The 14,498-nt window shown below is 46.3% G+C and overlaps 1 protein-coding gene across 1 annotated transcript in view; it reads right to left on the bottom strand.

Moving 5' to 3' along the window:
• Window positions 1–14,498, bottom strand: part of VDR (vitamin D (1,25- dihydroxyvitamin D3) receptor) — a 94,968-nt gene that overhangs the window by 62,765 nt on the left and 17,705 nt on the right. Inside the window, exon 4 of the mRNA XM_019555028.1 lies at window positions 8,959–9,048. The gene's annotated coding sequence lies outside the window, so the exon portion shown is untranslated. The remainder of the gene's footprint in view (window positions 1–8,958; window positions 9,049–14,498) is intronic.

Genomic DNA, 14,498 nt, shown 5'->3' on the forward strand with positions numbered 1-14,498 from the left:
TGACGAGGTCGAATGGTCACAAACTCCTGCAAGACCGTTTCAGGCTGGACATAAGGAAGAATTTCTTTACTGTCCGAGCCCCCAAGATCTGGAGCATCCTGCCATTGGAGGTGGGTCAGGCACCTACACTGAACACCTTCAAGAGCAAATTGAAGCTTATCTTGCTGGGATCCTATGATCCCAGCTGACTTCCTGCCCTTTGGGTGGGGGGCTGGACTCGATCTTCTGAGGTCCCTTCCAGCCCAAATGTCTATGAAATCTATGAACTGGGTACATGTTGTGAATGGGTCTAGTTGCAAATGGGGCATGGTAAGCCTGAAGCAGGTTCCCATATCGGGTGGCTGGAAAGGAACAGTCTTTTCTTCACCTTTCTGCTAGAGTTTCATAGACATTAGGGCTGGAAGGGACCCCATAAGATCATCAGGTCCAGCCCCCTGCCCAAGGGGCAGGAAGTCAGCAAAGGTCAAAGGATCCCAGCAAGAAGTTGGACCGTTTTGGAGGATGGAGCTGTCCCCAGCTATTTTACCACCCCGCTTCCCATCGTCCATCCCATCCCCCAGAAACACCTGAACCTCCGCCTGCATCTCATGGCTTCGGGGTGCTCTTTGCAAATCAGGCAAAACCAACATGATATTATCAAATAATCACAGCTGCCATCAAGGCTCTGAACAGCAGTGAAACCCACCGGGGTCTTGGAACTGCAGGAGAGATGTAGGAGCTGCTTATCTACAGATCCAGACCTCCACAGTTGGAGATGAGATTAACTTTTTGTTTTCCTAGTTGTAAGCAAAAATGTAAAGCCTAAATTCAGCAGAAGTGGATGACCCACGCCCCGTCCTTGCTACAGGCGTGTGGCACACTTGGATATGATGCCACCTTACTGCAGGGCCTTGGTGGGACCAGCGCACTGTATGGGTAAGATGCAGTCAGCACCCTGCTCCATCTCACAGATTAAAGACATCATTTTCCACTATGCTTGGTCAGTAGGCAAATTCTGCCACGTTAGAGAAGCCAAGACCCACCGCCGATTGTAAAAATCACTACTAAAAGCAGATTATATGACATGCAGTCCTAAATATTTACCTATTAATCCCACAGGAGCGCTGTGAAGGCTAGGGCTTGTAAAGTGCTCTGAATAGGCAAAGCAAAGCACCTTAGAAGTGGTAGGTATCAATATGAAATTTAAAAAAATATGCTAATTAAAAGTTAATAGCAAATTAAAGTCTCCAAGCAGAACGCCACCCCTGCTTGCAAATGGAGACAGGCTCCACTTGGAGCTAACAGGACAGAGAACCAAAGAGCATCAGCGGTTCAGAAAGAGGCCATCCCATTTCAAATTCACTGATTTTTTTTTTTTTTTTGATTTTTTTTTCAGTCTTTGTTACCTACATAGCAGGAGAAAGCAAGCCAGATTTACTTATCCAGGACCTGATCACTGGAGTTCAGTGAAGTCTTCAGCTAACTGTTCCCAGTTTCAAAGTCGATTAAAAAAAAAAAGGTGACAGCAGCCTTCCACATCAGTTTTGAGGCCAAAAAAAGCAGCACAACAGAAACCGTTCTAGATGTGGTGAAGCTACTTAAGAGGAACTCAGACCAACAACTCTGAAATCCCTGGCTATTACCCCCTATTGCAAAGAAAGCGGCTTTTCCAGTGGAAGTGAGCATGTGCTTGCTCAGGCTCACTAGATGCTACACCACAGGTAGCATCAATTGGCACCCATCACCAGTTCCTACTGGTCTCTTATGGAGCCCCAATATAGACCAACTGGAGGAGAGGTCTGAGCCTTTCAGGACTCTACAGATGGAAGCAGCCAGTCCAGGAGGAGTGATGCTAAGATGCTCTGGAGCTGGGACCAGCAAGGTCAAAGACCCTTCAGCAGTTCAGTGTTGATGTGCTGGCCTTTCAAGTGGCCCCTCTGTTGATGCCATGCCATCCTTGTCACCCAGTACCCAGAAGTGTGGATCAACCGGGTAGTAATGGATGAAGAGAACAATATCAATATAGCTATACTCTGGCCCACCATGAACTCTTGGACAGAAGTTCTTCAGTCGACTCCGGAGCTGGATATAAAGTTTTCAAGAATGCAAAGTCAGTCGTAAAAAAAAAAAAAAAAAAAAGAATAAAAAAGAATTTAAAATCAAACCTATGGTCCATCAGCCGTCAAAAAACCCTGACTGGCACTAGACTCCTGCAACTAGACCCATTCACAACATTATCAGCTGCACATGGCTGAAGAGGCCAAAGGCAAAGCAGCAAAGAGAGATTTGTTTCCCACTGTCGGGCCAAGGGAGTGAGTTGCAGCGATTTTTTTTTCCTTTTCCACTTTTACCTAGAATATTTTCCTGAGCTGTTTTTTTCCACTGGAAACAGCACCTCTGACTTAATCAACTTGATTCCCACACTGATATTGCTATCTGCTTAACTCCATTACACTGTTATTTATACCACTGTACCTTGGAAATAATGATACCGTGTTTGCATCCAGCTAATTGTAGGGTGCGGCAGGGGCAGGACAAAGGAAAGCACTGCTCTTCTAGTAGTATTACTTGCCCTTTTCCAAAGCCCAAGAAAGGAGAAACTGGTCTGGAAAAAAGTGAGGCATGGTCACAGCTATTATTTTTACGGCACCTTACAAAACTATTTGGCTAGAGTTAATGAAACTACGTTAAAATTGAAGAAGAGACAGGAGGCCCAGGGCCAAACACAGAAAAATGTTTTCACTTGAAGAGAGAAATCAGTTCTCTATTAGCACAGCCAGTTATTACCCTGTATCCATGTCTACCTATTTTGAAGCAACAGCCAAGTGAAGAATTGCCCTCCTTTCAAAACACCAGCTAAAATCTTTTGTCTCCAATGTACAGCATCTCCTAGTTTCTCTCATCCTTAAGAGCTTCACAACATTACAGTTATTGGCACCCCTTTCCCCCCACCCCAACTATGTTGCCTTATTCCCATGTTTTTCTTCTTTTTCCTACCTTTTTTCTTGACTTCTCGGGCTGCGCGCTCTTCCCCAATGCGCTCAGGAAGAGAACGAGAATTGAGGCAGGGATGAGTTTTGCAAGGGTTTAGCAAAATCCCTGACTTCTCAAAACGTGACACAAGGGAAAGGGGTGGGGGGAAAGATACAGGAATACATATAAAACATTTAATGGTCTTAAGGATGCGATAAGGAATCTCCACACACACTTCACAGGCAACAAGAAGGAAGCAAGCCACGCATTGCAACACTACCGAGGCAGAGAAGCCGAAATTAAAGCTGGGAGGAGAAGCCAGCATGCAGCTCGGCAGGGGCTGCGCCGATCGGCGTGCAAACAGCTTTGAAGCAGCACTTTGCACAAGTCCTGGACAAGCTTGGCTTTTAGGGCAAAAGCCATTCCAGTGATATTTAACCACCCTTGCCGTAGAAGCTAATGAACGGGATGTTTGACACCTTCCATTGTGCTCCAGGCATTAAAGACAGCGTCTACAAGGAAGTCAAGAGTCTAGAATTCAAGGTCTAGCAGCTAGGTACAGCGCTTACAAAAATAGCAACCGTGCGGAGGGCATGCGGCTTGTTCTAGGAACCTAATCCGCTTCCAAGGCCTCCGAAATAATAAAAGTGATCGAGTGAGATCGCAGGAGATAAAAGTAAAATAAGAAGGCAAAGATGACTGCTAGACTTCTTTTTAAGCCAGGCAGAAGATAACAGCTTGGTTTCGCTTGCCTTGACAGCGCAGCGAGTCATGACTAGGATCTGAAGATCTTTGGCTATAAAACACCAAGGGTAAAATAAAGTTTCCATAACAAGTGTAACCCCCTCCCCATGAAAAAAGAAAAAAAAGCAGGAGCACTTGGAGGGGGTGCAAGCAAATACGAAACAGGTGGCTCTCATGTACCCGCAATAGCCACCCACCGCTCTTCTGACCACTTGGAAGACGCAGGTCGGTTTTGGGGAGGGGGCGGGTGCTGCGGAGTACCAGCGTTGAGAAACCTGCACTTGAACCAGCATGACATGGTAGGCTAGAATGAAGGAACAAAGGCAGTGCTACACATTTCAGCCCCAAAAATCATCCCACTACTTACTCATCCCAAACAGTCATTCTGCAAGATGCAAAATGCTGGCATATCTCCTGCCTGGTTTAAAAACCAGGATCAGATACTTCTGCTGAGGACAATAGCTTTAAGACCAAAACCCATCTGTGCACCCACAGAACATTTCCCTTATAGTCCAGTTTTCCATATCTGTCTTTAAAGGGGGAAAAAAAAAAAAAAAAAAAGGAAACGGCTCCCCTCGGCCTCCAAATGTATCCACGGGATAATCCAATTTTTCCAGGCATAGTGATGCCTGTATCCAAATCTGAGGATTACAGTGGACTGGATAACTGGATTAACTGGATAAAGGATGTTATAGAGGCATTGGTCATCAATGCCATTGCATTTCTTAAACTCTTTCCATATAGATTATAATCTTAGGATGGAGACGCACATTGTTCTTAAATGATTCAAGGAATCCTTTATGTCCCAAGGTTTCTGAGAAAGGGGAAGAACCTGTTAACAAACTGTGGTGCTTAATAACTGCTGAAAGGCATTGCATGGCAGTTCACCAGGACTGCCCTTTTCTTCCCGAAGGAAATTAGAAGCTGCTTTCCTGTTATTATGCAAGAAAAAAAACCCAAAACCAAAACCAAAAACGGGCAAATCAGATTTTACCCAAGAGTTGACTTTCTGAAGAACTAATAGGACCCCCCCAAAAACAGTTTTCACTTCATTTTACAGGGAAGTCATGAGGTCAAGAGAAAAACGTTTAGCACAATGACAGGCAGCTACACCAACCCCCTTGGGGAAATGAGGGATAAAGCAGAGTAAGCAATTACTAAACTTCACCATTAATAATTACAGTCATTAGGGAAACTTCACTCAAAACAAGTCTTACTCTGTTTGGCTCAGTGTGTTAGGAAGGCTGGTGTCTCTTGCGTGCTTGAGGAAATCTCACCCGGTGTAGTGCCTACCAGGTGAATTTGCAAAAAAAAATTTGCAATACATGTATTGCAATTTTTTTTTTTTTTTTTTTTTGCAAATTCACCTGGCAGACATTGCACCGGGTGAGATTTCCTCAAGCAGGCAAGAGACACCAGCCTTCCTATATAATACATATATATTTTTTCCAAGCATGGAAAGGAGGACTCTAAAGAGCAAGCTACTTGGATAGATACAAAGAGCCTAGTTACCTGCAGCGTCTGTCAGCGTGTGGCCACACAGTCCTGGTTCCCAAGGCTGCCTCCAGTGTTGGACTGATGGAGCCGACTAGTACACGGAGAATTTAGAGCCCTCAGGAGTGCTGCAGCCACGTGACTGAGGCACTGAGAAAAGTGCCCTGCTCCTCAATTATCAGGTCCTTTCCTTGCAGCACTGCTGAAAGCTCACAGGATAACGAGCCGGTGAACTAATGAGAATCAGAGCTTTACCCCTTCCAGAGTAAGAATCACAGGCCATTCTTCCCACCTCTCCCCGAGACAAGGCGTTACAAGAAAGTCTCTGATAATGTACAGGTACATGCACGGTCTACAGAAGACAGCTTTGAAATGCACTATGATTACAGCTGGGGGGGAAAAACGGGGACGGGGACTCCTACTCCCAATTCCAAAGGGCAGGAGAGCCGTATTGGTCTCTGCATCCAGAGAAACACAGGTTTCAGTTCAGCATGAACAGTCCAAGTCAAATTGAACAGGACCTACCTGTGAGCTTATAAAAGGGAGCACTTTGGCACATGGCTGGCCTTGATCCAAGCGGAAGGGCAGTGTGCCTGTAAGCTCGTCTAACATCTCTTCCAATGATACAATTGTTCCAGTGAGAGATCTCACCCCCACCCAAAAAAACCCCCACTCACTTCTTAATCCAATACAAGGCAGAAGCATGACCATCACGGTCTTTACATCTCAAAGCTCTCCATACGACCGAGCCCTCGCAAGGCTGTGTTGTTCTACAAGTCACCTGTTGTGAAAACAATGGCAAACCTGTTGGGCTTGTAATTCAGGGGCCCAGGAAATCCCAGTTATTGAAACACGTGAAGAAAGTGCCGTCTTCTGCAATGCCTTTGTGTTCCCTAGATTTTTATGCCGGCAAACTAGCTGTTCACAAGATGTCTCCCAGTCATTAGTGCAGAAATCACTTCATCAGGGAGAAAGCAGAGAGGCAAAATTGGAGCCTCTTTTAGTTAAGCACTGTGCATACAGAAACACAATCTGTGCCTTGAAAAGCACATGGCCCAGGCAGACAAGGTGGCCAAAAAAAAAAAAAAAATGGGGAGAGACGGGTGCCCAAAAGCTAAGTGACTGAACAAAGGCCCAACAAAACTGTGGCACAAACAGGAACAGAACCCAAATCCCCTGAACTCCCAGCCAAGTCTTCTACAGTTACAGAGATCTAACTGTATTTGAATGTGAAGCAGACCCTTGGTCAGAAATCATTAAAAAAGTGTCCAGCCTTGGAGCGCACAAATACGAGATAATTGTTTTGAATTACAACCGCACTATTTTTAGCAGAGACCGATAAGAGCTCCTTGAACCTGAAGTTACAGAGTAAAAGGACTGCCGAGAAGTCAATGTTAGCCCGTTAGAGATAACACAGAAGAGCTTAGTTCAAAACGCTGCCAGATAAATACAGATATGAACCAAATCAGCAGAGCTCTAGCCTCCTATTGGAGATCCAAGCTATTAGACCACAGAAGGATAAAGAGTCTCTCACATGGTAAAACTAGCACAAATTTAACAAAGAGCTCTCTGGCCAACAGCATTAAAACACAGTAGCCGAGTCTTTCTAGAGTGCTTTTCATCAATACACCCTCAAAAGGCTTTGCAAAAATCAGTCACCCATCATTACAGGGGAGAGACCTGAAGCGAATGGTCGGGTATCTCCTAGCAGGCCAGGATGGAAGTAGAAGCGAGAGCGGCATGCCCAAGTCTAGCACCCGATACAGCAAAGCTTCCCTACGTCTTCTCAGACAGGTAAACTGGACTAATGACACCAGCTGCAATAACAGAGAGAGCACCCACTACAGAATTAAGCAAGAGCTGTATCTATTTAGAGGGATACTAATGCCCCTTATCTGTGTCCTATAAAGTGTGAACATTTATGGTGCCATAAAGGCTTATAAATAATACCAGTGGTGTCAGCATATTTGTGGCTTTACAGCTCCTTTGCAGAGAAGAAAAATGCCTAAACTAAATCAGGCAATTTAAGAGTCAACAGGGTGACTTGGACCAATACCTGGACTACAGAAAGAGGCAATGATTTCTGACATTGTGTAGGATCCCCTGACATTTCTCTAGAGGAACAGAAAGAGAAAGGACTTCACGGTCAATGCTCGAGGCTCCTTTGGTGTAAACGGTCTTACTCATTTTGGCCACAAAATTCCCTACTTTCCGCAAATGTAGTGGTACCCCCTTCAGCTCCACAGGAGAAGCAGATTCACAAAACTGAGGCATGGGGTTGGTTCACGGGCTGGATCCCACCTGGAGTTGGCACACAGGATCAGTCTGCACGACTCAGAGCACTGGTCTGGCCTTGCTCTACGGATCCAGCTGCATGCTGGCCCATTCCCATGCTCTAGCCTGAACCCTGTGCCCAAACCTGGCCGCTAGTGGCCATCATAAGAGGACAGTCCGGTTGTTCCCTGTGGATACAAAACCAGATGCCTTTATGTCCTCTACTTTTCTCTTTAAGAGAAAAATAGAGGACATAAAGGCATCAGGTTTTGTATCAATAGAGAACACAGGACAACTGGACCATCCTCTATGATGGCCATCATACTGGCCACTTGCTGACACAGCCTAGTGCACAAGGCCGCATTAGACAGCCTGCAGCAGGGCTCCCCATGGGTCCAGAAACTTGGCAGCGGGAGAGTGGCAACACTGCCAACACTCCCGCACTGCCAAATTTCCAGCCATGTGGGGCTTTGCAGACTGGATCTAGCCTGTGGGCCAGAGGTTGGGGACCACGGCCTTGCGGCATCACCCCCTTGGAGTAGCGGAGTTGGAGTCTCTGCTCTTCCTTGGAACCTGCAGTACCGAGACTATAATTGTAGCTTCCAGTAATAAAAAATCATGCGTGGACAAAGGTTTAGAAATGTTAGCTCCACATCTCATGTGCCAGCAGGCTCAGATGGGATCAATTAGAAAGCCTTATCTTTGGAGATAACCTAGTGCTGGCCGAGTACAAGAACAGGGACCATGCCAACAGTCCCACTCGACACTGCTCTGCATGGGCATGGAGAAGATCACAGCATAGCAGCAATCCCAGCTGGACTGTTTTCCAGCACTGTCTGCACAGCCAACCTGGGCATCCCCAGGAGGTCTGGCCTTCCTCCCACCAGCTGGACCAGCATGATGGGAAACACTTCTGGCAGGAGCACTGAAGCAGGGAAGCACCACATTTCATTTGCCTATCGTGCAAAAATGAACTGGGACACCATAGGCCCTGTCGCTGTGCACCATCACACAGCACTGCACGGTTTTTGGCTGTGGCCATGTTGGTCTAAGGACATAGGTAGGCAAGGTTCCTTGGGCAGACGAATAAAAGGCATTACAGGCCTTTTATTCCTAACGGTGAGGCAGAGAGGAATCTTTTGGGGGCCTCTATAAAAATCAGAAGTCATCAACTACTACACATCCACTGTCACTAGAGCAAATGCCTCTAGTTGATCAGGGCCCAATTATCGCACCACAGCATCCTTTACCTCTGCTTCTAGCATAAAAAGGAGTTGTAAAGGCCCTTTACTCTATTAGAGAGATGTGAAAGCACATGGCTGAATACCTGAGAATTCAGGTCTCCAAACTTAAATCAAAGACATGCAAGGAGGGCAGGGAGAAGCGAACCCAAGTAGTGTCTTAGGAAACCGTAAGGACAAGAGCAATTGCTGGACACTTGTAACTAGGCAGAGCTACCTGCTGGGAGCCAGGGAATTTTAATGAGCAACTCACCAAAGTTGTGACAACTAGCAGGTCTCAGAGTCCGGATGCAGAAGACTTGCGTTAGCAGCTACTGCCACTCCACCCCGCTGGCATCGAAACCTGGCAATAAGATGAACAGTCGTTACAACCCGGAGGCATGCATACAGTCAGATGGCTTTATTATTGGGCTTCTTATGTGGCATTTTCAACCTGCTCTAGCCCAGCCTTCTCAGCCAAAGCTTCACACGGATCACATTAAAAAGAGGACAGAGCAGAGGAAAAGCGTTTCTGAAAGTCACCGTGTTACCCAAGCCCATGCCTGTTTTCAAGCAGGCATGTACACCACTTCCTTGTTTCAGTACATTGTCAACACAAAGCCGTAAAGATGCTAGATGCGATTTCTTGACCCAGGCGAGAAGAGGAAATAATGGTCAGGCTGGGTTTGATTCAGGGTGCGGGGAAGGAGGGTAGTTCTTGGACATCTCCAACCCCTACGAAAGCTTTTAACTTAACTCGCGGCTTCAGGAGCCTGGAGCAGAGGGAGAGGAGTGATTGAAAAGAAAACTGTCAGCTAATTTGGCTGACATAAGCCTCTCCCTCCTCTTCCAGGAACCAAGGAAGCTGCCTCTCTCAAAAGTGACTTTTCTTTCCTGTCTCCTGCCCTGAAAGAGGAGGCATTTTACTCAGCTCTCTCCCTTGACGGATGTAAGAGATAAGAAAAAAAACAAATCTAGAGGGCAGAGAACAAGCTAAAACCCTTAAGTATCTAATTATACCACATGGATTGAAAGCCTTCCACTTACCAAGTTTTTTAGCCTGTCTTCATAATGGGTAGAAGAGATGGATCTATTTGTAACAACAACTGAGCTTCCCAATTTTTGTCAACTTTTGCATTGGTCTGGTGTGGTCTTTTAACTATTTTTTGCTTATTATAATGCCTGATCATTTAAAATCACCTTAAAACACTGGGTTTTGGAAAGCAGACTAACTGGATTTGGGGTTTCCATACACTGCTCTTAATTTCTCCCAGCTCTTTTGCTACTCTACCATGGGTACTTTTTGATCCATATTTTGAGCAACAGCTCTTGTTCTAGGTGCTCAGCATGACGACTTCTGGCCCATTTTTTTCCTGGCTTCTGGGCATCCTCCAACCTAAGTGAAGCTGGTAGCAGCAGCAGCTCAGCTTCTGGGGAAAGCAAGGAGCAGGGCCAAGTTGCATCTCAAGAAACTGCAACAAGGGTTAAAAGTCCCCCCAGCAGGAATCAGGGGGGGCAGGTGGAAGAGAGAACAGTCCAGCTCCTGCTGGCAAGCTGGAGACTGAAAAGAAAAACTTGCTAAGCCTTTGCTGGAGCCTTCCCTCTCTCGCCATTGCAAACATTTTTCGGGGGAAGTCGGGGGGGGGAGGGGGTGTTAGAAATCACAGAATACTTTTAGTCTGTCTTAACTGACCCAGGGCACCCCGACTAGCTGGATGGGTGGGCAAAATACGGCTTAGGGGCCGGATCTGGCTCCCCTAAAAAATTCCAAAAAAAAAAAAAAAAAAAAAAAAATCAATATTTATTTGCTCCTAGCTGCCTGTCAGAGATGACAGGAGCCAGGGGCAATAAGACCCAGAGAAAGCTAGTGGCAGGACCCAGCAGCAAGGTCTGCCTAGCCCTTGCCCCCCAACTAGAAACCCCTGCCTAGCAGAGGCTTCTGGTCTGGGACCACGGGGCTGTTCCTGCTTCCCTGTGCCAGAAAGGGAAATGCAGCCCTCAACAGTTTGCCAAAACTCAGTAAGTGGCCCTTTGCCCAAAATAATTGCCTGCCCCTGCATTAGGTACTGGCATCCTGTCACTTGTGCCTTCACGGTACCTGCTCCAGAACTTTTTAAGTTGGACTCTTCTTTAAAAAAAAAAAAACAAACAAAAAAACAAACAAACCACCACACAAGAATCTTTGACCTGCCTTATCTGGCTGGACTTTTGTTCCTTTTCTATCTTACAGCTTATATTCCTCATGCTCCAGTTCCTCCCACCCCCGAAAGCCCACAAGTGCAGACTGTTCTCAGGTGCTACTGCTAATAACCTGCCCATATAGACATTAGATCAGCCATTTGTCTGCTCTATACCATCCTTCAAAGCACACTATTGAAAACACTTCCTCAAATTTTGCAGTCCAATTGTGCATGGGGTAAAAAGCACATGCCTTCTCTTCTCAGCTCCCATCAAATAGGTACTTAAATAGCAGCACCCAAGGCTGCGCTATGTTTGTAGAGATTTGGAGAAAGGAAGGATGTGCAGAAGTTAAAAAAAAGGAACTCAAGGGGGTAAATCCTTCCTTCCCATCAATTCCAGGCATCGTTTCTCAGCATTAGCGGGAGGTGCAGCTGTTTCACAATGTGAGGTTTCTAAATTGTTTGCTGGAGGAAACAAAAAAAAAAAAAAACAAAAACCAAGAAATACTCAGTCAGGATATGGGCCTTTTCTTTGCAAGAGTTTATCCAAAAGGTACACAGTGCACAATACTCTCAGCCAGGCCCAGAGAGCAGACTAGTCCATAGCATCAACAGGACAGCAACACCCAGAGGAGACAGGAGTCCGTGTTCATAGATCATTGCCAGTCAAGCAGGGAATGATAGTAGGTTGGATGCACTCAAAACATCCACATGCACCCCCCAGTTTATTCCCTTACATGCCCATGAAGTGCCATCTCTTTGTACAGCATCCTTCCCTACTTTGTCACCTCTCTCTTAGAAACAGGACCATGCCCATTTCAGGAATTTGCCTTCCCCTCTTAGAATCCAGAGGCTGAATGCCCAGAAAGAAAAGCAGGGTGCCTTTTGATCATCCAGTCCTCCACTTCCATAAAGGAGAAAGGCAGCTATTTATATAGTATCCCCAGGATGAAAGTGCTCTTCTTCCAAAGCAAAGGGGCGCCGAGCTCTAGATAGAAAGTGATTGTTGCACGGCTTCAAAATCCCCGTCAGGTTGCATGTACCAGGAAGATACGCCAGGGACATTGCAATTCCCTCCTCCCTCCATATCCTGGGTCACAGGAGGCCAACCTGCAACTCCAGAGCCACATACAGCCCTTCAGAAGTCAATATGCATCTCCTTGAATCTTTGCACAAGCATATGAGAAGCTGGTCCCTGTGTGCTTGTGCAAAGATTCAAGGAGATGCATATTAACTCCTGAAGGGCCGCAGGGCGGCCACCCCTGCCTTGGATTGACCTCTCCTATTCATCAGCATCCTCAAGCCAGGCAAGAAAAATATTAAGATTTAAATTTATTTAAAAAAATGGGTTGAGTTAGCCAAGTGCCCCACTGGGAACACACTCAGTTTCTGTGATGGGGGGAAAAAAAACCCAGCCTGCAGGAGGACACCCATATTTTCACAGCAAAAGGAGGAGTTCTCAGCCTTCAGAGACATTTGCACCAACATTTCTCAAGATCCTGCTGAAGTCCTGAGTAAGCAGGAAGGCACCCACCTAGTGCCTACCAGCAAGACTTAGTCTTAAAGATAAAAAGGTGCCATTGTTAATCCTAGAGTCTTTCCACGCAGCAGATCCAGTTGGGCATGTCTCCAAATACGCCTTGGCAAGAGCTTAGATTTAACCTGGAGCACAGCGAAAGCTCAAGTCCACCTTGATTCATTTGTCGGCAACAAAACACAGTCTGTCTTCAAAAGACAGTGGAGGTCTGACTAACCATCCTCAGCGGGTTTGTCAGGTTACAGACATGTCAGGGCAAAATTACTGGAGGCCAGCATCTGCTTCTGAGACATGTCTCCAGCCCATCTCCTTTGAGGAAGTTTCTATTGTTGCTACCCTGGAGGCCCCTACATAGATTCATAGATGTTGGGGTCGGAAGGGACCTCAGTAGGTCATCAAGTCCGACCCCCTGCCCTGGGCAGGAAAGAGCACTGGGGTCAGACGACCCCAGCTAGGTGCTTGTCCAGTCTCCTCTTGAAGACCCCCAAGGCGCCACGTCCCATGGGAGCCCGTTCCAGATTCACATATCAGTTAGTGCTCAGATTCTTCCTCATGGCAGGGATCTTGGCTCTCAGCTCATTGGTTCAGGATCTCATTTTGAGCCAGACTTACTTGTGCTATCATTTTATTTGATGGAAGGATTACAGACCCAAGTGTGCTTTTTTTTTTTTTTTTTAATTTGTAGTTAATTAAAAAACAAACTTGTTGTATTCCTGTTGAACCAGAGTCCTTTCCCCCTACTGTGCCTCTTGATATCATCAAGAGTTTCAAGTCTGATATTTTCACGGACATACACCTGAAGACCGAGTCCCAAATGCAAGGGGCTTTCTTTCCTCTGGAGCAGAGCTTCCGACTGCCTTTTCTAATGCAGCGGGCTGTGGCTCATGAAAGCTTATGCATTCAGTTAGTCTATAAAGGTGCACCTCTACCTTACCTCTTCAGATATGGCAGGCAGAAGGTACTACTGGATTATGTCATTACATCTGTCCACCTTCAAAGGAGTTAGCCATGAGCTTTGTCTTCCATCCACTAGGTTCGAATGCCAGTTTTTACACTTACACAGGTTAGTTCTTGCCTTTCCCAATTCACAGCCAGACTGTCTTATTCAGCTGGCCACTAAATAAAGGTAGGCAGGTGTTTGCAGCTGGTGCAGAAAAATTTGTGGGCAAACGATCACAGCGACTCTTTTTAGCCAGCTGCCACACGCTCCATCAGCTGCATGTGGCGCATGAGATGACGTTAGGTGAAAAATCAGTGAGAGCCTTGTGGTCACGAGGCTATTGTGGGACAGATGAGAGGTAGAGAGTTGTCTAAACCACAGAGTTATGGGGAAGAGAAATAGGAGATGCTTTCATCATGTCTTATGTATATACAATGAGAGGGGTTGTTATGGTGCTTTGAAGAGGGCTGGTGGTTCTCAAAGGGAGGGAATAATGGAAGACAGGTAGGCACTCATACTATAGCCAACTCATTCGGGAGTAGTGACATCAAGCCACATGCCCCACAAAGCCACCAAGCAAGAAGGACAGTCTCCACAACCAGCCTCCAGGGGGAAAACAGCTAATTATGGCCTAGAAACCAAGTCCAACATGCTTGTTTGTGCATCACTAGGATGGCATGTAGATGTTGCAATACAGCCTTCCCCAGCTGCCTCAAAATTAAGTGCATGTTTGAGGAGTCAGTCTCAAAAGCCTTTTGGAGGAACGATCATGTATCTACTGACTGACAAGCCTTATTTTATTTCATGTTCATGATGCAATACTTCTCAAGTATCAGCTCAGACCAGTGCAAACCACAGCGTGAAAAGGCATATTATGAAATAAATTTGCTGGCCTGTGGCAGACAGAACTAGCTCTTGGGCAATGCCACCAGTTTCTGCAGCAGCCAAGCAGAAAATAAACAGGTTCCTAGGGCTCACGTTTGCAATACAAGCCAAATGCGACCAACGACGCCTTATCTTCCAGATGGGGCATCTAGCACCAGGTCCCCTACTGCCGTCTAGGGTTTGGGCAACGCTGCAGAGAGAGGCGGAAAGGGAGAGTTGACAGTCTTGCAACACCATGATCTGAAAAGATCAACATCTGGGGAGTTGACTTA

Source organism: Crocodylus porosus, unplaced genomic scaffold, assembly GCF_001723895.1.
Source record: "Crocodylus porosus isolate Cpor-Errol unplaced genomic scaffold, CroPor_comp1, whole genome shotgun sequence".
Lineage (NCBI taxonomy): Eukaryota > Metazoa > Chordata > Crocodylia > Crocodylidae > Crocodylus > Crocodylus porosus.